Source organism: Aptenodytes patagonicus, chromosome 5, assembly GCF_965638725.1.
Source record: "Aptenodytes patagonicus chromosome 5, bAptPat1.pri.cur, whole genome shotgun sequence".
NCBI classification, from domain to species: Eukaryota; Metazoa; Chordata; class Aves; order Sphenisciformes; family Spheniscidae; genus Aptenodytes; species Aptenodytes patagonicus.
In genome coordinates, this window is record NC_134953.1 from 9,794,079 (window position 1) to 9,820,924 (window position 26,846).

Sequence of the window (26,846 nt, forward strand, 5' to 3'; positions counted from 1 at the left end):
GAGTCCAACCGTTAGCCTAGCACTGCCAAGTCCACCACGAAACCATGTCCTTAGGGACATGTCCACCTCTACATGTCTTTTAAATACCTCCAGGGATGGCGACTCAACCACTTCCCTGGGCAGCCTGTTCCAATGCTTGACAACCCTTTCGGTCAAGAATTCTTTCCTAATAACCACTCTAAACCGCCCCTGGCACGACTTGAGGCCATTTCCTCTCGTCCTATTGCTTGTTACTTGGGAGAAGAGACCAACACCCACCTCGCTACAACCTCCTTTCAGGTAGTTGTAGAGAGCGATAAGGTCTCCCCTGAGCCTCCTTTTCTCCAGGCTAAACAACCCCAGTTCCCTCAGCCGCTTCTCATAAGACTTGTTCTCCAGACCCTTCACCAGCCTCATTGCCCTTCTCTGGACACGCTCCAGCCCCTCGACGTCCTTCTTGTAGTGAGAGGCCCAAAACTGAACACAGTATTCGAGGTGCGGCCTCACCAGTGCCGAGTACAGGGGCACGATCACTTCCCTACTCCTGCTGGCCACACTATTTCTGATACAGGCCAGGATGCCATTGGCCTTCTTGGCTGCCTGGGCACACTGCCGGCTCATGTTCAGCCGGCTGTCAACCAGCACCCCCAGGTCCTTCTCTGCTGGGCAGCTTTCCAGCCACTCTTCCCCAAGCCTGTAGCGCTGCATGGGGTTGTTGTGGCCGAAGTGCAGGACCCGGCACTTGGCCTTGTTGAACCTCATACAGTTGGCCTCGGCCCATCGATCCAGCCTGTCCAGGTCCCTCTGCAGAGCCTTCCTACCCTCGAGCAGATCAACACTCCCACCCAGCTTGGTGTCGTCTGCAAACTTACTGAGGGTGCACTCGATCTCCTTGTCCAGATCACTAATAAAGATATTAAACAGAACTGGCCCCAATACCGAGCCCTGGGAAACACCACTCGTGACCAGCTGCCAACTGGATTTAACTCCATTCACCACAGCTCTCTGGGCCCAGCCGTCCAGCCAGTTTTTTACCCAGCAAAGAGTATGCCCGTCCAAGCCATGAGCAGCCAGTTTCTCCAGGAGAATGCTGTGGGAAACAGTGTCAAAGGCTTTACTAAAGTCTAGGTAGACCACATCCACAGCCTTTCCCTCATCAACTAAGCGGGTTGCCTTGTCATAGGAGGAGATCAGGTTAGTCAAGCAGGACCTGCCTTTCATAAATCCATGCTGACTGGGCTTTATCGCCTGGTTGTCCAGTACATGCTGTGTGACAGCACTCAAGATGATCTGCTCCATAACCTTCCCCGGCACCGAGGTCAGACTGACAGGCCTGTAGTTCCCCAGATCCTCCTTCCGGCCCTTCTTGTAGATGGGTGTCACATTTGCTAACTTCCAGTTGACTGGGACCTCCCTGGTTAGCCAGGACTGCTGCTAAAGGATTGAAAGTGGCTTGGTGAGCACTTCTGCCAGCTCCCTCAGTACCCTTGGGTGGATCCCATCCGGCCCCATAGACTTGTGTGTGTCTAAGTGGTGTAGCAGGTCGCTAACCATTTCCCCTTGGATTATGGGGGCTTCATTCCACTCCCTGTCCCTGTCTCCCAGCTCAGGGGGCTGGGTACCCGGAGAACAACTGGTCTTACTATTAAAGACTGAGGCAAAGAAGGCATTAAGTACCTCAGCCTTTTCCTCAGCCTTTGTCACTATGTTTCCCCCCACGTGCAATAAAAAGGATGGAGATTCTCCTTAGCCCTCCTTTTGTTGTGAAGGTATTTATAGAAACATTTTTAATTGTCCTTTATGTCAGTAGCCAGATTAAGTTCTAGTTAGGCTTTGGCCCTTCTGATTTTCTCCTTGCATAACCTCACAACATTCTTGTAATCCTCTAATGTCTAATTAGAAAAGGAACAGCTTTTGCCTCTTACCTCAAAAACTGATAAATGAAATACCGTTGTCTACCACAACTGTTTGAATAGAATATGTTGAAGGAGCCAAAGAGCTAAAAACATACAGGTAATTGCAAATGTTAATACAAAAAAAATCAGAAAGCAGGTATTACTTCTGCCATTTCCTTTGACTGTTTTTTTATAATATCCTATCATCTTCCCTATCTGAATTGACCGATGCACATGGCCAGTTGAATCAAAGCCTCTTTCTCAGCTAAGCATTAGGAAAGCTGCACAAGGTGGATGAAATACACTCAAACTCTGGAACTGAATGCCTCAAATTCTGGGACTGGATAGCCTCATCCTTCTTATCACAGCCACTAGTAGAGATAGTGAAGTAGTGTAGGCTATGATGTATTGAGAAGCTTACCTGTAATATATATTATTCATACATGTTGCTGTGATCTATAGAGATTTTCAGGCAGGAAAAAAGTGGAAACCCAGGTTGTGTGAAAGCTTGCTTGCTTGTTTCAGGTTAGTTGTAGTTTTGCTCCTTAAGAAAGCAGCCTGATTCAGAAAGACCCATCTGTGCATTGGAAAAGATGAGTGACCAAATGGTGCCTTGTGCCCCCATCCCAGAGAAAGTCGTGGAATCAACAGGAAATTACCCAATGTTTTGTACTTGGTCTGATCAGACATAAGAAAGGAATCATAGAATCATTAAGGTTGGAAAAGACCTCTAAGATCATCGAGTCCAACTGTCGACCCAACACCACTATGTCCACTAAACCATGTCCCTAAGCGCCTCATCTACACGTCTTTTAAATACTTCCAGGAATGGTGACTCAACCACTTCCCTGGGCAGCCTCTTCCAATGTTTAACCACTCAGGAGAGATATTTCAAGGACATTTCCTTCTGTTTTGAGGGAGCCCAGAGACTGGTCAGCAGCACTTAATGGTCCCTGGAGTAAAGGCCATAGAACTGATTGCTGCTTTCCGGTTCCCATGTTTTTTCTGCAGACTGTGGCGGCTCAGTGGGATGGCAGTGCCGCAGGGCTGCACTGCACTGCACTGCTAGTGGCACAGCAAGCAAACTCAGCAGATGTGAAAACTCATCTTCTCCCCCATCCATATACACCAATAAATGGAAAAGGGACGTGACGGGAGGAAAAAGGCCATGGTCAAGACAACTTGAAGACTGCTGATTCCCCAGCCTTTTGGCCTAGGCTAATATATTCTTTTGTTCTATATTTTCCTCATAAGGCTGCTGGCATCTTGAGCAACTTCAGAGCCCTCCACTCTAACCCTGGAGAAAGGGCCAGTTCTCAAGTATTAACACAAAAGTAAGCCTGAATCCTACTTATCTTGTCAGCTATGACATTCATATCACAGCGCGTATTTCTGTGCACAGCTCTTTGTTCTTGTACATATATCTCACATACAATTTGTAGATATTTGTAGGTGAAAGATGCAATCTGCTAAGTAACATCACAGAACTCTATAGGTTAACATAAGGGATACTATTTTTCTTACTCTCCCCTTATTTCTTTATCACCTGCTGTTTGAAGCTCTCTGTAATAGTCTAGTAGCCCTGCTGCCAGTTTGAGAACTGCCAGGAAGCTGATGCTTTTATTATGATCTTTCCAGATATGATATTCTTCATTTTTATTGTGTTATAAATCCTGGTCATAATGTGTTTGTCTAATTTGTTTTCTCTCGCTTGTAAGAGTAGGCACTATCTCTTCATTTACTCTTACAGTTAGTTGTGAATGCATTCTCAAACTCAAGGGATGCTTTGTTCTCCTCCATTCTGTGCCCCTTTCAAAGCTCCCCCCACGACTTGGGCAGTTCATTTACTTCTCAGCCCCCATTAATCATTGCCATGTGTGCCTCATTTTGCAGCCAATACTCTGGGCCACTCGTGGCTGTTGAGCAAATGTGGTAGACACACATGAGTTGCTGGTCATACTTCACAGAGTGAACAGACCACACACAGACACAACCTCCGAAGGCTGAGAAGTCAAAGGGGCCCGTTAATTTAATATGGAGCAGCTTTTTACAGTCGGGAGGGGGGGAACACTGACTTTTGTTTTTGCACAGAAACTGATTACATGGTGTTTTATTTTAAAGGGAGATCAGGTCAGATCTCTGTTGATACCTCCCTAGGAATCTATTTTAATATGTATCCAGTTTGAGGTTAACCTCGTTGATTTAATTGGAGTTTCACAAGACAGGGATTTGGTCTATTGTTCTTTAAATAAAATATGCTTCACACAGGTGATATAAATCTATTTGCACGTTCCAGGATGTGTATAAATAATGTGTAGCTGCTTTGAGCTGTTCAGTTGGTTCCAACATCCAAGTTGCTTAATTGTATGGTTCTTCTAGGTTTGTAATGTGTCTGGCTGCTGCAGCAAAGATGGAACAACAACAAAACACAAAGAAATGTGATGTAGTAATAAAGGAAATATTTTTTCACACAGCATGTAATTAAGGAGTGGAACTTACTGTTAATGAAGGTCATCGAGGCCAAGAGTTTAGCAAGATTCAAAGTGACACCGGATTTTTATAGGCCCCTCCTATAATTACTCTGTCTAAGCACAATTTCATAAGCACAACTTATGAAAAGTTCTGGGTTTCATGATGAAGCCCGAAGTTTGTGACAGTTTTAGGATGTCAGCTAGTTAAAGACATTAAATTCTGAAGTTTCTGCTAGACTTTTCCATGATGCCAGTGGTGGCTTGCCTAAAATCTGAATCCTGGTGTTTTCCCAGTACTGATTATTTATCCTGTTAACACATCACAGTTACTTTTTATTTTCATATGCTTATATTCCTGTCTAAGGGTTCCTAAAAGCTAAAGCAATGAATTGTAGCGCATTAAGTTTGTGTAAAAATACTAGAATTAACATGTTGTGTGGCATGTCACCAATGCAATTTTGCTATACAATGATAAGTTGACTTTTCTTTCTTTCCTAATAGTAGTAACCCAGATTGGTGTATGTGTAAGAAGACATTGTTGTGTTTCAGGAATATACACAGATTTATAAACATTTAGAAATGCTAGAAAAATAAATTTACAGAAGTGTGCAGCATAAAATGAATAACGAAGCAATAATGTCTTTCCTAATCTTCAGTGCATGCTTTGCATGCCCCTTTGGGGCCCCTGGGGAAGTGCAATTCACTGTTGCCAAACACTTACTTTTGGAGAGGCCTTTCTCGGTGTGCTCTCAATCCATCCATGTTCTGAGGGTGAAGGAAACTCAGGTGCCAATATCATGTGCACAAACCCATCAGGGCCCTGTTCAGCACGTAGCTCGCATAACGTGTTGGGCCAGAGCTGTTGCTAGCTTGGTGCTAGAGGTTTGGAAAACCTTTTGACTCCCTCTCCTTTCCTGCTTCTAGTCTGAACCTTGAGAATTTTGGCAGCCCAAAGAGCTCAGCCTACAATCCTGCTGCTGTGACTCAAAGGTATGACAAAACATTTCAGAGCATAATCATTGTGTGTTGCTAGCATCAGGTTTCAATATGTTCACAAATATTGCTCCATCACAAATGCTGGCATCAATGGCAGGAGTTGTACTTTGAGGTTGAAAGTTACTCTCCAGAGTAGCCATCAGATCACCATTCCTTTTGCCAAGGTGATCCCTTTGCATCGCATTTTCTTCTATGAACCTTTAAAGGTTAATCTCATAAAACTCAGTGTAGCAGGATTTGTGTCATTGACGATAGTCCTTTCAAAACGTCTTTCTCTAGACCATTACCATCTAGTCTAGTAATTTCTATTAACATGAAAAGTGCATTCAAATTAAGTTAACATCTGACATTTTCTGCAAACCATATACAATATGACCTCTCTCTGATTCTGCTGCAGTAGTCTCTGTTGGACTGTTGTCCTGCCAAAGACTATATTTGCCTAGTCAGTGAAGGCATGGGATGACTCTGTTGATGTACCGAATTCATGAAGGCATGTGTGTCTTTTTATTTTTTTGAAGCACTAGGAAGTTAGTGATAGTCTTTCTTTACTATATGCGGTTAATTTTCCATAGCCACCGAGCACCTTTTACAGACTCAAGCTGCAATGAAATAACAGAGAAATGGATTAAATTTTCCAAGGCCACATTCGTTGCTATCTGTTTATCATAACAGCTAACATTCAGGCAAATTAAATGCTCAGTGGAAGGCAGAGCAATTTCTTTAATCTGTGTAGCTTCAAGTGTCACCAGAAGATGATGTTCACAAAGTATAACGATTTTCACATAATGCGTTGTGTGGCATGGGAACAAGAATATACATATGTACATACATACATACATACGTGGGTTTTCAAACAAGAATGTACCTGGCAGGCTTATATTTGTCCATACCTTGGGCTGTGACGGTGTCTGGCTATCAAAATTGCTAGTGAATGTGTCCTTATATCAATCACAGTAAAGTTCTTGTTGAAGAAAAAGACAGAGTACACTCCTTCTGTGCAGTGCAATAAAATGGCACATGGCAATGTTCTTAAAATGGTTGCTACAGCCAGTAAAGCAGGAGTGGTCCTCATGCCATATCTGAATATTAAGTCAAGCTGTATGACTGATGGTTTTAATCCTTGTTATATTTGCATATATTCCCTTAGTTAATATGCAGAGGACAAAAATCTGTCCCCAAGCTTCTGGGTAATAATGACAATCAGACTGACTTGGCACAGGAGATTCATCATTGTAGTCCAGCATCTAAATCAGTAGCCCCAGGCTTTGCCCGGTAGTCCCCAATGTTGTTATCCTCTCATCACTTCAGAGTGTGTATGCTAAATGATACTCAGTCTCTGTTCCTTTGTCCATCCCATCAGGGTCAGTCAAGCAAGGTGCCAGCTAAATAAGGAAGCTGCTTATTTATTAGGAATGGTCTCAAAACAGTCTGAGCACAAAGACAATATTCCAAATGCACCACTGGAATACCCCAGTAGTAGCAATCTATGTCACTATTTAACCCATTAGGGTTTCATATTCATAATCCTTAGGTGGAAACTCTGTATCTCCCTCCTTCAGCTGCACCATATTAACTGTTTGAAATGTTTATTGATTTATTTGTCATAGATATGGTTTCTATTGATAAACATTCTCAGACAAAGGCTTTTGTACAGATAGGTTTCCTAAAATACTGTGCAATCCCGAAGGAAAGCACTAGTTTAGCAACTAATGAAATTGCTGGGATTGCAAAATAAAATTGTGATTATTTTAATGGCTTGGAGATAATGAAGGGAGTTTTCAGGGTAATTCATAGGTATAAAAGGACAGATTTCTATTCTGGAATACAAAAAATGTCTTCATTTGTGTTAACAGAAATGACTATACCTTGCAGTCAGTGTCCCGTGATGGAGCGTTTGGTGCACAGGACCTCAGACCAGTCAGAACAGCAGGATTTCTGTCCCAGATCCATGGCTTGGTGTTAGACTGTGTGCCAGTCATTTAATTTTCTGAGTCTCAGAAATAATGAGCTTTGCTTTCCACCTGAAACCGCTGTGGCAGCTACAGAGGAAAGTTGACTCCCAGCTTGGTCATTAAGAGTATCCCAAATTAAATAGCAGAAGTATTTCTAAACACTTATAAAGTATATGTCATAAAGATGTGGCTCTTTGATCCTTTGTGTTTGCAACATAAAGCACTGACACTCCCAGAGTGGAGCAGTTTATTCAGTAAACAAGTAACAGTGAAAGCCCAGTGACTCAGGGTTCATCTTTCAGTAATTCTCTGTAATTTGTATATGTTTATTTCAAACAAATGCTAGCACAATGACTTGATATTATCTAAACATTTCAGAACATTAGGGATTCCATATACACAGCTTACTTCTCACTCATCAGTTTTAAGCCTCAGACTGAGACAGACAGCCTGTGTAGCAGAACACAAATGTGAGGACTCAAGAGTTTTGGTTGACTGGTTGTGGTAACTTTTAAAACAGTAATGCCCCCAGTTCTCCTTTTTGCCCCTTAATTGGAATTAAACATCCTGTCAAAGGGGCGGCAGAGCAGGATGTGTGCTCTGTCCTAGGACTTTAATACTGGTATCTTTGCTTAAGTCACTTGGTGGATCAGCGGTTGGGAAGCAAGTCCATGTCTAAGGTTTGTGAACAGCACTTAATTTACCTCAGTGGGATGGTGGCTACTTAGAAGATTAGAAAATCGTGATTTTCAGAGTGCAGATTACACTGATAGTTTTGAGAATTGAAAGAGAAAGGGGATGAGTCAACAAGGCATTACACTTAAATCTGACATGAAGAATACAAAGGCCTAGAACTGAACTGGGAACTGAAAGCAGGCTACCCATGACAGGCTGGGACTCAGCAGGAGTTAACATTCCCAGCTTCAAGTAGATTGGTCAAGGACAAATACCTGGAGTTACTACTTTAGTCTGTCCCTGGCATTATACAGGTTTTGTGCTAAATGTCCACCCATTAGGGTAAGAGGCAGCCCTGGTGGGAAATGGAGTATTTTAGGAGCTTGGGAATGGAGAGGGACTCTGCAGCTCTAAACAAGTCCCCTAGAGGATGTTTTGAGTTGGACTTTTGAGTGAAGCTTTCCAGGTTAGTTTAGCTTAAATTTTAAGGCGGAGAGGGGGAGTACTCATACCATATTACTTTATTCTTTGATGAAAAAGAAATTTGAAAAAAAATCTGTCTGCGCAATAGCTGGACTGTGAAAATTATTTCAGTGATGCTCCCAAAATGCCTTTAGAGCCTTTAATGGAAAACAAGATTATGATGATAATGACGATGACTATTATTATTTCAAAATTTGAGCGTTAAGTTTACCACTATTTATTATGATTCTTAATGCAAGATAGATCTGAACTTAGATCTAATGTTCTGTATAAGCATAAATCTCCATGATGAAGGAGAGATGAAAGAACCTGATTTTTCTAACGCTATTTTTTTCTCAACCTTAGCTTTGTTTCTGGTTTTGTTTCTGTCTCTTTGTTTCTGTTTAATATTGCTGCGCTCAGTTCCTTCACACTGCAAATGTTTTAGGCTTGCTGGGGATAGATAAAGATTTCTCCGTGGTTGACAGAAATACAAACAGAAAGCAAATTAAATCCCAGCAAAGAATAAGTGCTTTGTTACTTTCCCAAATTGCTTTCAAGACTTCAGTTTTACAAGTGAAAATACTGAGAAATAAACCTGGCTGCCAGTGGTGCTGAGTAAGAATCCACAGGTCAGCGATTTGGTGATGGGCCTTGGTCTAAAGTATTACAAGCTTAGGTTCTCTTGCTTTATTAAGTTCCAAAGATGTTTAGATTCAGCACATCTCTCAGGTTGTTTCTTTGCCTATCTTTTGGTTAAAAACAGGTATAAAGAAATGCAAAGAAGGCAGAAATCCTGACAGAAATATCAGAACTTTTCCAGATCTGTTCAGTTAAATTTGCATTTAAAATTAAAAATTAGGCTACAGAAGCTGGATTGGTATTTCATCCACAGCAATTTGCCCTAAATAGTTCTGAATGAAGGAAGAAATCGATCATCATCTGTACTTTTGCTCTTCCATTTGTCCATGTAAACAGTTAAATCTGTGTCTAAACCTGCATTCTTTCAGCAATTTCACTTTTAAAATCTGCCCCCAACACCACAGCTCACCTTCTTCTACAGGTTTTTAAAGTTTTTTCATTTGTTCACTCTCCTTTCCCAGGGTGGATGGGGCAAGAATGGGCAGAGGAGCCCTCTCAATTCTTCCATGAGTGGAAGGGAAGAAATTGTCCTGAGCCACAGACTATTTCTGCTCTTTTAAGGTAGGGATAATATCAAATCTTGGAAAGGGGGATCACAGGAAAGGCAGCCAATCTGCATGCTAGTCATGGACATTGCATAGTTTTATTGATTGCTTAGCATTTTCCTCACTGTTTACTTTTGAGATCTGGCACGCTTTATGCATTGCGCGGGCTTAAGTTTCCAGCTAGATAAAGGTATTTTGCTATCTGTAGAGATAGATGGGAAAAGTCTCCCTACTGATGAAGCTTGTTGTTCCCTAGGTCAGATCTGATCCCTCTTTAGGATGGGATGTCCCTATGAATTCTGATTAGAGATGAGAACATATCAGTGAAAGAAAAAATATGTTTAGAATTGCCTAAACCAAAACCTGAAATGCACTTGGACTCTGTTCATACCCCTTTAATGTTGTTACTATTATTATTTGCTCATAAACATTCTAATCTGTTTTCAGAACTGTTACTCACAACAAAAAAGTTGAAGTAGCCATTATAATGCATTTATGGAAAGCATTTCAGGTTCATAAATTATTACTATTTGTATGGAAAACCTTATTCTAAGCATTATCTATATCTTATCAGGGAATACAACATTACCTGTTAAAATGATGAGCCGTGTTTAACTAACAAAGATGGCTTTATGTTCTCTGTGTGTACACGTGTGTGTGTGTGTGTGTATATTAATAGATATGAATGACCCTGCATAGCCTGCCAAAGAAGAATCAGTTGTTGAAATGGTTTAATGATTAATTAGGCCAGGCAGAAACATATGCCCACACACCCTGTCACAACTGCACAGCAAGACACTCCCTTTGAGGAAGCATGGCTTTCTTGCACATATGGTCTGCCATAGAGTCAGACAAATAAAAACTTTCTTGACTTTCTGCATTAGGGATGGGGAACATGTCTGTGGACACTGGTATGTGTGGCAGCCCCTTCTTGAATTGAAGGGGCTGGAAATAGGGGCAATGTGAGGAGTGGACAAGTGTTTTGTACAGGGCTGCATGCAGTAGTGGCAAAGCTGGAAACAGAGCCAGGTCTCTGAATGATTATGTCTATACATCCTTCTCCATACCACCCTGTCTACCAGACAGAGAGAAGGAATAGGCTGTGAGGGTGGAAGACAGAGAAGGAAAAATCAAACTTTATCTCTTTTCAGAAGAAAACTGTCTTGGTTTGCAGAGCCTGCTTGTTCCCTTTACGTAGTTCCCAGAAAGAGAAGTGTTAAACCAGCATTCAGAGCCCCCATTCCTCCTGGGATTCGGAATATAACAACAGATGCCAAGGTTATCTTTGTCCTATCTCTCCAGTGAGGCTCTAGAGCAAGCACAAACAGAATGCTGCTTTCTTCTCTTTTTACTATCAATACCAACAAGAATCATAGTTCTTTACAGTGATTCCATTTATATTATGAAGAATAAAGGTAGTGGGACTCTCTAGAGACTCTAAAATGGTTTAAAAGTAACTCAGAGTCTTTTGAGGACAAATAAAGGCTGCTCATTGAATGAGTGCAAATCTTTTTTTCTAAAGGATTTCCAGAAGACAACGCTGTCTTGACCCCTCTCATATCAGCTGGGAGCCTACAGCATTTACCGCAGCCAAGGTTGAAAACCGTGACACAAAATCCCTGAGCTGTTCAAGATCACCTCATAGCTGAACCTTTCCACAGTGTAGTTTCTCTGCTTCCCTTGTTTGTCTGTGCAAAGATGATATAAATCACCATCATCCTGGTTTAATAATTTGCAATGATTCTGATGCAGAAACAAGGCAGTGCTGCCTAGTGGATACATGATGAAATCAGGACTAAGAAGGCCTGGGATCTCTACACTGCTCTGCCACTGGTTTGTGGGGTGACCATGGTCATATTGTCACTCTGCCTCAGTTTCTCCATTTGTAAAATGGAGGCAATTTGTTCACTTTGCATTTGCTCACCATGGATATGAATGGTGGTCTGTGATGTAAATAAGGTGGATTCTGGCTTTTAATTTTTTTTCTGTATTTTTGGCCCTCATCCTCAACAGCTTGGTACTTCATGCCATCATTTCCACTCTGCGCTTTCATACAAGACTAAATGGGAGAGGACTCCTTCCTTGATGGTAACCCATGTGCATTAGCCAAGATACAAAGTTGACAGAAAAAGCAGGGCGGTGAAGATTCAGGCCATTCATCCTGACAGCAGAAACAAATGTGTCTCACTTTTGCCCTACTATTTACTCAAGCAGAAAACAAAACAATAGAGATGGGAAAAGATCTGACAGAGCTGTCACAGAACAAGTGCACCATGCCAATAATTTGAAGGATTAAGGACCCCAAGCTGTATGTACTGACACAATAGCCGGGGCCATCCTGTTCACTGGGTTCATGGATTAGAGGGATGTTTCATATGATTCTGTTTTTCTTTTCAACTCTGGTTGAACAAACATAGCCTGTGTGCTTGCAAATCCCTTGTTAGCAATGCAAAAAGTCAATACAATTTCCCTTTCACTACACTCTATGATTTTGCCTTTGGAAAATGTTGCAGTTGCTCTGTCTGGATGCCTTCACAGAATCAGCATGACTTTATGTCTGGTTTAAATAGTGTGATGGTGAATGGTGGGAGACCAGAAGAGGGGCCTGCCCCTCTTGAGGCTGCCAAACACTCTGTGGCACTGAGAGACTGACCTGAGTTACATCACTTCATTTGCTTGTCTTATAAAGTGGGGTAGTTCACCCTCGAAGTGCACTTTTGCTCAGACTATGGCTGTGGAAATGGCAGGGTTTGGGATCAGTGGTGTCACAGATTTTATTTTAAAAATGTCTTTATTTTACAAATAAAAAGATGGTGTTGCTTTAGTGCTGTGGAAAGTTTATCTGGGTTTGAGTCAAGCAGGGATTTTTCTTCCTCTCACATCACTGTCGGCATGCTGCTAGCAAGCTCTGTCCCATCCACTTCCTATGCCACCTCACGCAGGGGATCCCCATTCCAGCACTAAATGGCAGCAGCGGGCCTGTTCGTGCAAAGACCTAATGTGTGCCTCCTCTGACATAATCTAGAGGCACAGTTTGGGAATTTCTTGGTCAATGTGATAAACTCTCATCATCATGAAAGATGATCACAGAAGTCCCACAAACTTCAGTAAGTTAGGAGTATTTCTGCCTATATATGTATTAAATACGAACACTTGTCATTAAGAATCTACCAAGTTACATGGTTTGTGGGAGCACAGAAAAATTTCAAGGGAGGTATCACAGCTCCTGGAACCAGCATGTGGACTCAAATGCTAGCTGTCTAGTGAAGGGTCACTTTTTGTTTTTTGAACTCACAGTTCAGAATTTCAATGGAAAGCTGGGGGGGAAGCAAATGTGCGGTGTAGCCAAAGTCTCCCTAGTAAGAAGGATTCTGATACACTTTTGAGTGCTTTTTGTCTGTGTTGCCTGGTAATCTCTTTATCTCTGTTTTCTCATACCGGTTATTTAGCTATTACATTTATCTTGTTTCAGTGAGGGTATTTAGATTAGCACTAAAATTCCAAAGCACCTGGGTAATGTCTCAGGGTTGTAAGTGTGGTGCAGTCTTTGTATTTGCACAAAGAACAAACCCTTTAAAGAGAGGGATGCCTCTCAATTGATATTACTGTGAAGGCTATTAGACGGTTGTTCTTACAGGCCTGTACCTGAAGTATCGGCAGTGTTAGCTTCCTCCTTGTACTTGTCCTCGAGAGACACCATTCAAGAGAAAAATGGAGCTCAGTCCTTGCTCTCTGGGGCAGTTTGCTGAGGATGCAATCGCAGTGAGGAATATTCATTCATTCAGCCTGAGCTGCCTCTGCATTGGATTCAAACCAGTAACTTTGTGATGAAAGATTTGCTCCCTCTGGTAACATAGCTCCTTGCAGGAAGGGCTGGGTTCACTTCCTAATGAAACGATTGGCCCTGCTACATACTTGTGTTCATGCTCTCATGTTCATGTGTCATCTTAGACTGACTGTTATGTTACTAGCTTGGCTGCTAGTAACGTAACAGTCAACGGCTTTTTTTAATACAGCAGGGGCACAAGCAGGAAGGCAGGCTTCCTGCTTTTGAGCGGAGCAGGAAGATGGGGCATTTCAGGAGACAAAAGTCTGCTATTTACAAAACGCTTAGCAGATGGGCATCTGTAAAGTCACCTGCTGACACCAGTAAGGTACAAAGCCCTCTCCTGTTACAGAGGAAATGCTGGCTTCTCGCAGATAGGCCGAATATGGTTTGATGGGTTTTTTATCTGTATGAGCTAAACGGTGCAGGCTTGTTTTTTGAGCATTTTTTGAAAGATATCTGCTCTTATTTAGGTGGATGTTTAGAAAAGCTCAACAGGTTTTGAAAATTGGGTCATGTATGTAAGTATGCTTTCACTTAAAATCATAGTTACTCCACGGTTTGACTTGCAGTTGCCTGCTGCTGTGGGTAGGACTAGTTTGGTGACAGTGCCAATGCTAAGCTTGTATCATAACAGACCTGACTCCTCTGTTGCAAGTAGAAAAGACCTTCATTCATGGATTCCCTGTGATCCCGTCAACTCATTTGTAGTGCTGCACAGGGTCCATAAGCAACTGTATAATCTTTCAAGGATAGCAGGAGTGGTACTTTAACAGTGCAGATAAAAACATGGTCCAGGACTTCCTGCACTGAGAGGTGCTAATGTGGTAGAATGTACAGCCAGCTTTGCTTTGTGCTGCTGGTGGATCTGCCTGATAGATGAACCTATCCTGCTAAGCACCTGTCTGCCTTCCCCACGCAAGAGCCTGGAAGAGAACAGCTATTCTAGATTGGCAGATTGACATTCCTGGGTCCAGGGACAAACTAGCAAGTCCCCAATCTACTTAAATTAAAGGTCTTTGAGCTGGTTCTTAGAAGCACTGTTTCAAGAGCAGAGACAGGCAAACAACCCTTGCAGACCCTGAACAGGTCAGGAGAGATCAAGGCTACAACGATTAACTGTCTGTCTACCTACATCGATCCTGGGCTCTGCCTCTTTTGCATGGAGATGTATATACACCCTTGCACACATTTTGCACTTCGGTAAGTCTCTAAATTGAAACTGAGCATTTCAGCTATTAGGTTTGAGTTATTCTCACAGACTGCCATTCTTTTGATGCAGGGAGTCTTTTTTTTTGGAGGGGTGGGAGTATCAGTGAACAAAATCTCAACCTTTTTTTTCCTCCTTGATGGTATTCAGCCTGGGTAACATGAGGTTTTGTGCCTAAGTGGGTTCAATGGTTTTGGCAGGATGCCACAAATTTTATCACCCTTCTCTCCATCGGATGAGAGAGAAACAGACAGGTGTGGCAAGAGCACTTGCCACACCATTTATTTTCTGCCCAAGCTGGATTTCAGATTTGAGATTTCCCGGCTGTCCATTCTGCTCTGAGATGACGGTCACGTTCCTCTCTCCTGGGGATTGCGAGAAGCAGAGGGCTGCTCGGGATCATTGCCGCCAACTTCCGGTCCCCATCTGGAAGGCAGCTAGCCTGCCTTTTGTACGTATTCATCTCTGAAATGAAGGAGGGTTTTCCAGCTGCCCTTGAGAGGCTAGTGTGCTTTTAGAGGGAGCAAAGTTTGGTGCTAAACTTCTATGCATCTTCTGGCAATTGGAGCCAAAATATGTTTGATCTTTTCTCAGACTAATTGACAGATTGAGATCTAATTCATTTCTTCGGCAATTGGGGATATTTTTGATTCGTGGGTAGTATTCAAGTAAAGAGAAATAAATTAGATTCCTATGGCTGTCGGTGTATTAAAGACAGTAAGAACTTTGAAGGTGAAAAAGAAAGAAAACAGAATTATAACCTCTGAAGAAGAAAAAAAACCATGAGATGTCAGGAGAGCCCGAGAAGGATGAAATTCCCTCTGTGTCCACTGTGTTTCCTCCTTACACAAAGGCAGCAGTCAGGCCTTACGTGGGTTGGTACCTTTATGTGTTTGGTGCATATGCTCTTGAGTATGGCCTGGCTTTCCCTCACTTTTGCGGAGCACCAAAGCTGATACGGGAGTAGTGCCCTCAGCACTAGTGAAACCTAAATGGTAGTATCAATTGCACGCAATGCAGGGTGACCGAGACAGGGATTTGTGAGGGATTTCCCCTCTGCTCTGTTTGATCTTTTTTTCCAGAGGAACCATTCAGTGATTTACCAGTCTCGTCTCTTCTCCCTTCCTTCATCTCTTCCTCCTTATTTTTCTGCGATTTGGATTACAGACGATCAATACAACGATGGCCGCATTCAAAATCCCTTCATTTACCGCTTGCCGAGCCCTGTACCCACCCGCACCGATGAACGGCTTTCCCAGCCCTCAATCCTCAGCAAATTTCACCACCCCGCGAGCCAGCAGCCACCGACACACGCAACAGGTCGGGCGAGGGGCTGCCCCCCCCCCCCCCCCCGCTCCCGGGCCGCCAGCCGGGCGGCCGCCGCTCCGCTCGCGCCTTCCTCGGGCTTGGGTTTGGGCTGTTTTGTTCCACACACACACACCCCCCCACACCCCCGATTGGGAAGCGCGGGCCCTTTTTTTTCCTACTGCGCCGGAGAAAAGGGCTCGCTCCGTGCCGGCGCCGAGCGGGTGGCTCCCGCGTCGCGGCCGGGGGGCGGTGCCCGTCGGCGGCGGCCGCCGCCTGCCGGGGGAGCCGGGGCTGCAGGGCTCGGGCCAGCGGGGCTGCGGCGTCCCGTCTTGGCGGGCAGGGAGGCTGCCGCTGCCTCTCCAAGGTAAGCTCGTCTGCGCGTTTAACTTTTCGGAGCAGCCGGGGCTTTGGCAGCTGGTCAGTGTCCCCCCCCCCCGCGGTGAAAATCGCCTTGGCTCCATTTTATTCTTGAGATTATTTATACCCATAAGGACTAGGTGTTCTTTAAAGGGCCATTATGCTGTGGGATATTAGCGCCTCTGTCTTTTTCTAATATCTGGAGATGTGGTCGGTGTTACACCACAATTTTTGCAAGCCTTTATTCAAGCCTTGTTATTTGCAGGTAAAATAGATTGCAGATGCAGAGAAGTAGATTTGGGAATGAGTTTCTCGTGCTTGTAAATAGAAATGTTATTTTTCTGTCAGTGGGAAGGGGGAGCAGAATACAACATTGCTTTTAAAGTGAGAGGGAATGCACACGGGCATTTTCTGTGTGCCTTCGGACTCGGCAAACTGAGTGAATCTGGTATGGGGAGTCTGTGTCTCCTTGTCCCGAGAGCGCTAAACCTCGGATGTATGCATTACGGTTGTTCATTCATCAGCGGCTGCAGATAATGCAATTACCAAGTCAGCGGCGCATGGATGCTGCCCTGTGTGTGGCATGCTGAGAATACTGTACTTTAGGAAGCCAACACTTGCTGTAGTTTGGATAAAACAGAAGCTGGGAATGGCAGGGTATGAAACCGTTGTGTCTTCAAGTGGAGAAGAGGCTACCGGTTAGTCTCGCTCTGTCGTTTCTGAGGATTTGTATTTTGTGTGCTTCTATGCAGAGGTGTAAATACCTTTTGCAATCTGTTCATAAGAAATTCAGAAGTGAAAAATAATTGGCAGCAGCTTCAGGTATCACCAGTGCCCGATGAATGGTAGATGGTTTAGATGCCTGAGAATTCACAGTAGTTTTAATTAAATCCTATTACAGAAAGGGCTTCATTTAGGTCTCAGTTTTTTATTTACAGATCAGATTCTGCAGCCCTGGTATGGCTACCTCTCTCCTAAGGTGTCTTGGAAAGGAAGGAAAAAAAAAATCACCAGCGTGATTACCATGGACACAGCTATCCCTTATTTATTTATTAGGCTATTAGGGTAATGAAGAAAAGCCGTGCCTGGGCTGCTGTGCAGATCTCCTTTCAGCAAAACTGCCTGTGCTCCTGCTGTTACCCATGTTTGATTTTTAACCAGTAAGTGCCCTGTGCTCGTGTCAGTGCCATGGTTGCTACACCTCCACGTATGGGTAGTCACTGTAGCCCCCAAATCAAGGGGATCAGAGTGGAGCCCAGATGATTGTTAGTGGGATTTGTTCTAAGCAGAATGTGCGCTTTGCTCTTCTACCCAAAGATCAGTGTTTGCTTACTTGTAGTTGCTGCTTCTTTATTCTGCCTGGTACTGCTGTTACTGCTGCTGTTCTCGGGCAATATTTGGTACATTAGTATTTCATTTTTATGGATTATGCTACTGAAAGATTGTTCTCTCTTCTATTGTTGCTACCATGTCATAAAAAGAAACAGTCTCTGTCCCAGACAGCTTCTTTACCTAGAAGGTACGGGAAGGCAAGGGGAGGTTTTGCTTGCTCAAGGTTAACTCAAGCAGAGTTAGTATCTCTTGACTTCTAAAGGCTGGACCACGTTGGTTCTGCTGCACGTATACATATACAGAAAATATGTATGTGTCACATTAGTGTCCCTAATGACTCCCACTTCTTTTATGCTCCCCTTTCCTTGTTCAGTAAGTATACTTATTATCTTTAAATAGGAGTAGTTATTTTTAAAGATAATCCTGTTCTATAGAGCCAATATTGATTGATAATACCATAAAAAGATATAAGTAGTGATATTTAGGCAGTCAAAACACAGCAAGTGTGCCTTTTTTGGAATACATCAGGTTTTTTGTAAACATAAACACACACATACACACAAGCTCACGCCTAAGCTGTCTACAAGAAGAAAGAAACAATGCCTAATAAATTTCACGTGCCCAGAAAGCTAACCTAAAAGTCAGGAAAGTAAGAATTGTGTGCTCCATGTGAATATTATTTGCAATTTCCTTTTTCTTTGATACATATTGATTCAGAGAGTACAAATGTAAGGATTCCTCCAAAGGAAGGTCATGTGATAAACAGGTCTCTTCTTGTGTTTTCTGTTTGTAGGGGAGGGAAAATATTTGGAGTGGGGGGGAAAAGAGAGCTCAGAGAAACCTTGAAGCACTCTGCAAATGTTGAATTACGAGTTTACTGTTTTTGCAAAGGTTGAATCTGGGGAAAAAGCAGGAATGTTAAACCTTTGTGCAAATTACATGTCCTATTTTTAAGAATGTGTTCTGTGTATGTACTTGGGCGCATGCATGTGTGCACAGACACTCGGGTCACTGTTAAGAGATGGCAGCAAATCTTGGTCACAGAATTTATTTATTCTCATGTGTTACTGTATACAATGTGCTAATTAATTGATGAAACTACTACAGAATGCTGTGTCTCAATGGTATCCTGCAGCAGAGAGCTACACTGGTTAATTATCTGTTCCTCTATGTTTCTTTGGTGTTTTTCGGTTTTCTGGTCCTTAACTTCACTAAATGCCTCTTTGGTCTGTTATAGAACAGGGCAGATGGGGATACCAAAGCAGTGCTGTTGATGGTTTTGTTTGTTTTGTTTTGAGTGAAGACTATAGTAGATATCTCCTAAGATGGATGAACAATCATCGTGTTTTCTCTCTTTGCTGAGTCCTTTGCAATGAGCCAGAGAGGTTCTGCTAGTCTGATCCTGAAGTCTTCAATCCCTTCCATAATCCCATTAACTTCTGTGGAGCTATATATGTGAATGAGCATTACGGAATTAGGTTGTACAATGTGTGTTGTTTGTGGTGCGAGTGTTAAGGCACGGTCAGCACTTTCATTGCTTAGCGTAATTTATATCAGAGCAGAGGCTACCTATAGGATTATGGAAACTGCTTGCACCTTTAAAAGTGGACAAGAAGTTTTCAGCAGAGAAGCTTTTTTTTTAATGAGATTTTTGCTTTGGATTTATTCAGCATTGGGAAATGCACTGGCAGCATGGATAATGCTAAGTGTTCTTTGAAAATTGTTTTTAATTCAGGCCTTTGAAGTTCTCAGTCATGGGTAGGTTGTTTTATTCTTTGCTCTTATTGTGTAAAAGAATATGCTAGGGCTTTTACTTGCTGCTCAAGATTTCTGAAGTAGGAGCCTAACAAAAGCCTGGGTTTTCAACAGTGCTGGGTACCAAGATGCTTCCCTTCACTTTTTCCTTTTCCTCGGGTGATTGGCACTTAGTCTGTATACCTAAATAGGCATTTATGAACCAGACTTTCGACTTCAGTATGATTTCAGGCTCTGTTCCTGTGCAGACTATACTGTGACCCTTCTAAATGCCACAACATAAGCAGGTTTTGGACTGACTTGGTATTTGGATCAGTTAGAGGAGAGGGTTTGGGAAGTCATGATGTCGTGTCTTCACACTCAGCTAATGTGAGCTAGTGCTTATCCAAGCATGGCAGTAAAGGCAAACATGCTACTGGAGGTGTCTTTCAAAGAAGGTGTCGTACTGATGCCATGCATGCTTGGGTTCTTCAGCACTCTGCAGTTCTTTTCGCATGAAAATTGATCCATGCCAAACTGCAGCTCAGATAGTGATGGTCGGCCACTCTGTAATAACTCCGCTAACTAGACATAGTTATGCCTCATTCTCCTTGTTGTGTGTGGTTGCCGATTGTTGCTAAAACAGACACTATGTGCCATCCCAGAGAGAAATGCTATTTAAATACTAGAAGGAATGATATCTTTATATATGCCTTCTCATGATCTCACTAAGATATCATGAAGCATGATTAAGTAATTTTGGATTCCTGCATCACAGATGCTGTTCGTTGGAATGTGTTTAGAAAACCAAGTAGTATTAGATGAGAATAATTAGGTAGAAAAACTGGTTTGTGACGTGCTTCTCAGATCAGACACTTCATATCTGAATTTGGGTGTGTGAATGCCTGTATGTCAGTCAGTATTTTATTCTCTCTCTCTTCCTTTACTTTTACACCTGTCTAATGTGTACAATGTAAACCTGGGTGTTTGGGTTTCCTACCCATTCACAGTAAGAGGAGACGATCTGGATTGATTTTTAGGCAAGTTTGTTCCGTATCCTGTGTGAAGTCTCTCTAGCAGCAGAATTATAGTGTAGCACTAAATCTGTTTGTTATCTGCAGATGCCAGCATAGGCAGGCAACTCTGCCATCACTTTACAGCTGAAGGAAATGAGATGTGGAGAGATAAAGCCATTTCTACAAGAAATTATCTTTTATATCCATAGCCAATCTTGTAACAGTTTATTAATGTTTGCCCTCTTCATAAACAATAAAAACTTTGAAGTGAGTGGCCTTATCTTAGAAAGCAAACTGTTGCTAAAATTATTCTTTGTTAGGAAGACTTATGACATAATTCCACTTCCTCTTATCCTGAGAACCAAGAGAAGATTATTTAGTACTGTAACGGCTGGGGGTTTTCAATGCCTCCATCAAAATGGGAAAACAGGAAACAGCAGCATGCATGAAAATGTAGTTTGCCTACAGGTTTGATTTATGGCTATTCTGGTCTTTCAAAGAATCAATTATTTACATAATATGAATGAAATGCACCCCAAGACCAGAAGGCTATTCTGTTTTTGAAGAAATACTGCAACACTCATTCACGTAAGAAGCAGAAGTTATATTTTTCCAAGAGCAGAATGAACATAATTAGGATGACGATAACTGTGTGGAAAGGGAGGCTGATAACAGAATATGAGTCCATTTTTCTTTGTTTCTATGTCTGTATTGATCCTAGCATTTAAAGGTCAAAAGTACCGGTTGTTCAGTTATTATTATGAATTTTGCGAGTTTCAGCCCACTTTCCAGCGCCTGCAGCGTTGCCGTTACAAGAGACACCAGTGGCGCCCTTGCAGGAAGGCCAAGCCTAATGGTCCTCACAGTCAAACGCCTTTTATAATCATAAGCATCGTTCTTCCGAGTCAATCAGGGCTAGTTAGTCGTGTGAGGCCCTAAGAGAGAAAGGCCAGATTTAGGGACTGTGCACTTGGAATTTTGCCCAGCTACGTCACTAGCAGTAATGACATGTAAGGTAGTGTTAGCCCTCACTTAGCTCAAGCCCACAGTTTAGAAGTGCTAAGAAAAGCAATGAGCCCTGCGTGATTCTGCGGAACAGAATCTTATTTGATATAATGTGGAATTATAGCTGTCATTATCTCAGAAATACTCAGATCAGTTCATCGGAGAGTTTATAGAGCATTTATGGTAGATAATGATATATTTACAAAACTGTCCCAGTCTAGGTGAATTTATAGGTATTTATCCATTTATCATTGGTGTTATTTAAGCAAGGGATAGTACTAGATTGTACTAGGTGTGTTTCCTACTCTCCATGTTCTTTGTTGCAGCGTGCTCTGTCTGAGCACTGTGGAAAACTATTTGCAAGCAGTTGTTCAAATAAGACATGTCTTTGCAGCTGAGGTACTTGTAACTCCCATGTATTGGCTAATTTTATAGAATTTTATGGAATAAAGTGTTGGTTTTACACATGGTTATTTTTCTGAAAACTTGGGTGAAATTTATTTGCACGTGAAGTACCTGTCATCCTCATGGAAAGCCATTCTTGTGTTTTGGGGATAAGTCAGTCACAAAACATAAGCTGTACTGAGAGAGTAACCAGTCATGCAGCACTGAGCTCCACAACACTTGGTGGATATTGAAGTGTGGTTGGCAGTCTTTTGCTTAACTCTGACTTGAGATTTGTGTGGTCATGATAGGAGGCAGCTGAGCCAGTGCTTGGTAGGGGGGAAAAAGCCAGGAAGACTAATATGATCTGTTGGTGTCTACATTGTGCCTTGGAGGATGACCTAGGTCCTAGATGCTGGGAAAGCACTGGCACCTGGGATCTGACATCATACTGTCCCTAGCGAAGAGTCTGAGTTGAGTGTGAGTTCAGGCTGCCTAAAAATGCTGCAAGTCCTTGCATCAGGTAATGTGAGACTGTGGGGTATTTTCAAATGATTCCCACCTCATCTTGCCCATCTGAAATCATCACTGCAAGGGTAGATGGCATGACCTAGAGGCTGTACCGTGTAGGGTCTCCTTACAGCACTGGCTGTGTCTAAGCTTTTCTCTGGGAATACCAGCACGGTCACTGAATGCACATCCTGAGGTTCCTTCCAGGAAGTAAGTGAAGTCATTACTCTAGACAACTATGAGGATATAACCTCTGTCTCCAGAAGCCTTGGAGAAGATCTTTGTGTTAATTACAATGGAGTCCCCTCCATCATGTTCTGTGAGAGATACTGCACGTAGTATTCTGTATATCATCTTAGACTTACCAGTCAAGTCTTGTGTCACAAAGGAAATTGCAATGAATTACTGCTTAGCACCCTGTACCAGTATAACATGTGTCTTGAGGAGAAATCTTCTCAGAAACCTGTTGGCACAAGTCTGCAAAATTGGGAAAGAAGAGATCACATACACAAACATGTTGGGTGAGAGTTAAAAGCTATGTATGGCCCAGAGTTACAGCTTCAGGAAAAAATGATTAGGTATCGCAGTTTCTCCTGAATCAGTGTGACATTTGAAGGGCTAGAAATAGCACTCTGATAACACATTTTAATAGGTGACTAGATACTTAGTTTTGTTTCTTCTCTTGAAAGGTTTGGCTGTGCTGTCAGTACAGCTAGACTGAAAGCTCTTAGGCTGATTAATTATTAAAAGAACCCACTAAATATTTTACACCTTTTTATTTTTTATCTTTTTATCTTATCTATTGATACTTTTCTTCTTCTAAGAGTTTACAACAGCAGGGGAAAAACTAATCCAATATATGCTAAGAACTTATATAGCTTCCTATAAAAGATTAAAAAAGAACAAAGATTATGTAAATATTTGTTTCCTCATTCTATCTTTGCTTCAGTTTTTTCTCGCTTTCTCTACAGTATCTCTCTGAATCTGTTTTGTGGGGTAAGTAACCAAATAACATTTTTTTTTTGAGATTCATTGTACATTTATATGTCCAGCAAATTTGTGCTCCCCTTATGCAAGATGTTATATGAATGTAGAATAAATGCAAATCCGTGTGGCAGAAAGTTTGCTTTCTAGAAGGTGAGATGTGCCAAGCAAGGGTAGCATGGTGCTGCTGTAAGACTAGGGTGGACACACATTCATGAAGAATACATGGTTTGTGTCCTACCTCACCATATTATTAGGCACCATCTCTTAGCCTATCTGTGAGTTAGGAGTCTTTACAGCCAACTATACAAATGTATGAAAAATCATAGAATTAGAGACCCCAAACCTGGAAATCACATTTTCTCAGAAACTGAAGACACCTGGATATGAATTTAGCATCTTAAGCACGTCAACAAAATACTTGTATGGTCTTTGCTTGTTATTCTAACATCTAGATGTTTCAAACACCTGTACAAACTGTGTTGTGATTCTCCTAAAAGTGGTGCTTATGGAAGTTACACATATGGAAGTGCTATAATACAAACAATGTATTATTGTTCTTGACCTTTTTTTGCAGCAGGTTCTATTTTGTTGCTTGGATTCAAATGGCACTGGCACCAACTAAGGTCAAAGTCCTCATAACAATAGGCCTTGTGCAAATACGCCGGAGACAGCATTGACCCAGCACGCTGTTGGGCTAAGTGAGAAGACTTGGGAGTGGGAGGACTAGGAGGAGGATGGAGGGGCGTAGTGCTGTTGACATGGACTCTTGCGTGAGGAATGAGATGGGGCCTGGTGGGCTGCCACCTTTTCCTTTCTTTGGCTTTGTAGCTCGGCTTTGGTCTGTGATTTCGCATCATTGGACAGTTTGAGTATTTGGTAGTGAGTCCTCTCCTGCCTCAGATAGGTATGAGGCAAAGCTAGTAGAAAACCCACAGACTTTCTAACCTCTCTTTCATAGCAGTCCGCATGGTTTTGAGAGACTTCCTCTGTGAAGACGTTCCTAAATAATACACTGCTCATTCAGTCATGAGGCATATTATCCATAGAAAAAATGCCTGAAAGTACTTGAAAAGAAAAGAAACAACATCTTCACAGAGAGATGGCTATCTTACTGACTGTAAGACTGATACTCATGATAGAACAGATCTTCAAGCCTGGTTATACTTAGTAAGTTTTTAATAAAAGTGTTCTTAAAATATATATCATTTATTGCTTCGGTTTGCTACGTGGTCTCTGGAACACTGTTCTAAAAACAGTATCAATATTTTAATCACAAGGCTGTGCTTGTTTTCTTAAGAATTATTCATACTTAGAAAAATGAAACAAAGCCCCCAAAGACTGTTTCCTGTTACAATTCCTGGGTCACTGTGCCCCATTGTATAACAAATGGATATGAATGGAGTAAATGACTGGCCATCAGTCTTTGTGCTTATGATACCGAATGAGTGATTATTAGACTTAAATCATGTTGCTCATGTTTTATTTCTAATTAGCTGAGAAATGTGATGCATGTATCTTTACATGATGGTTGTGATCTTCTATAAAAATGCTAGTCTGTATCTTGGTGCTAAAACCAAACAGTAAGAACTCTAAGAAAAAGGGTTTATCAAGCAAGAAAATTAGCTGGAGATTCTTGGGTTAGAAGCCATGGAGGGACAGAAGGGAATCCTGTTACTTAGCTCTGGAGGATGGAAAATGGGATAGACTTAGCAGTCAGACGTTCCACATAAAATCATTCTGTTCAGTGCAGGAAATGAATGAGGCAGAGGTGTTCCTTCTCTCTGCAACTGGCTTTAAGTTGTGGCACTCCTGCCAGTAAGTCTTTTTCCTCAATCTACGTATTTTGTATGGCTGTTTCTCTTTGGGTGGAATTTTGATTAAAAAGAACCCAAATCTCTTGTTTTGCAATCAGATTACTGGCAGGAGTAGAACCACCTCAACATTTCCCCTCGTCTCCTCCATCTCCTCCCTTGGAGGGGGGGCTATAGTATTAATGTCCTAATGTGTGCGTTTGTAAGGTTGGGAGATGGCCTCTGGAGAATCACCTGCTATGTTGTGATGCCTCATTAAAGAGAGGACAACAACCCTTTGCCATCTCACAGCCTTCACTTTTGTTCGTTCTTGCTGTCTTGCTTCGTTTTTTACTAGAACAAACAAGCTATGAGCGCACTCAGATGTGTGTATTTGTGCCCACTGAAAACCATAGTGTCAGTCACGTACTCATTGTATTGACCCAAACAAACATTCTGCTGCTGATACTGCATTCACTAGAGCTCAGACACAGCGTGAGCTGTGGTATTTTGTGACTCATGCTTCATCAGACTAGAACTGTTAGCTGTGTTCCAGCCCTTGCCAGCGCAAGGGACCCAAGATCTGATCCAAACTTACTGGAGTTGATGGAAACAATCTTACTGGCTTCAGTGAACTAGGTTCATCCAGAAAGGTTTTGAGCTGAGTTGTCAGGACAGGATGTTAAATAATTTCTCCCTTTTGTTTTTTAAATTTAAATAAGTTGGCCTGAAATTAATAGAGAGTGAGAGAGAATGTGGAAATACTGCAATGGCATTGTAGTTCGTTGTTACTTTTGAGCAACGCTTTAGGCTCAATGGATGGAATAGCCCCTTACTGCCATACCGCAGCTGGCGTAATTCACAGCAGATGCCAAAAACTCCTGTTGAACACCACACTGTTTGCCCTGTGATTCTACCCACCGCTGCAGAGATTTCCTGCTGCGAAGAGATGACATTGGCAACTTCCAGAGGCCAGCCTGCAGGGAAGGTCCTGTCACGAGCGGTTCAGTGTTTCCTGGTGGTCTAGGGTTTGTACAGATTCCTCAAAAGAGAGTTGATAGAGGAACTCTGGAGAGGGCCGAAGGTATTACCAGCTCACAGTCCAGGAAGAGAAGACAATGTGGGCATCTCCACCTCTCCCTCCCAAAGCAGAGCTGTTGGAAATTTCCCCAAACTTAATGTGTTTACGTGAACATTTTAATTTACTTTTTGGTTGTCACTGGAACTGGGTTTTCTTTTGTTACTAAATGTGACATTTCTCTTTTTTGTCAATCATTGTCCTGCTGCCTTCTTAGGTGAAGTACTGTGTTGTGATTTTTTTTAAAAAACAATATAATCTAATTTACAGAGCCTGGTATTCATAAAGGCTTGTAGTTCAGCCCTGTGAAATCCTGTGACTAATTCATGATATGCCCTTGTTCTATTATAAAAGCTTATAAGCCCTTGGCTAAGAGATATGATGGATGTTTCCACATAGATAGTTTCTTTTCTTTTACAGGAAGACTAAAATTTTATGATAAATGATTTCATGCCTGTCTATCATAGGTTTTATACCTCTACTAGTATTTTGCAGTACTGTAGCAGTACTAGGCCACCACATCTTCCACCTTTGTGTTGAAGATGGGAGAAGTCTGTAGGAATTTCAGGCTGATTACAGGCTTTAATTAAGACCCATGTGCTCTAGTATGTTCCCTGCTACATGAGCTAAAGGAAAACCACTGTTAGTGGATAGTGAGTCCAGTGCTCAGCAATTGGATCCCATCCAGGTTA

At 42.2% G+C, this 26,846-nt stretch overlaps 1 protein-coding gene and 1 long non-coding RNA gene across 2 annotated transcripts in view; both read left to right on the forward strand.

Annotated features, from left to right (window-relative positions):
- The window catches only part of LOC143160638 (uncharacterized), a 60,305-nt gene extending 47,864 nt beyond the window's left edge, over positions 1–12,441 (forward strand). Inside the window, exons 6-7 of the long non-coding RNA XR_012995425.1 lie at positions 9,534–9,633; positions 11,140–12,441. This is a non-coding gene — a long non-coding RNA (uncharacterized LOC143160638). The remainder of the gene's footprint in view (positions 1–9,533; positions 9,634–11,139) is intronic.
- Positions 12,442–16,253: 3,812 nt separating this feature from the next.
- SORBS1 (sorbin and SH3 domain containing 1) overlaps positions 16,254–26,846 on the forward strand; it is a 176,084-nt gene continuing 165,491 nt past the window's right edge. The window contains exon 1 of the mRNA XM_076338541.1: positions 16,254–16,325. The gene's annotated coding sequence lies outside the window, so the exon portion shown is untranslated. The remainder of the gene's footprint in view (positions 16,326–26,846) is intronic.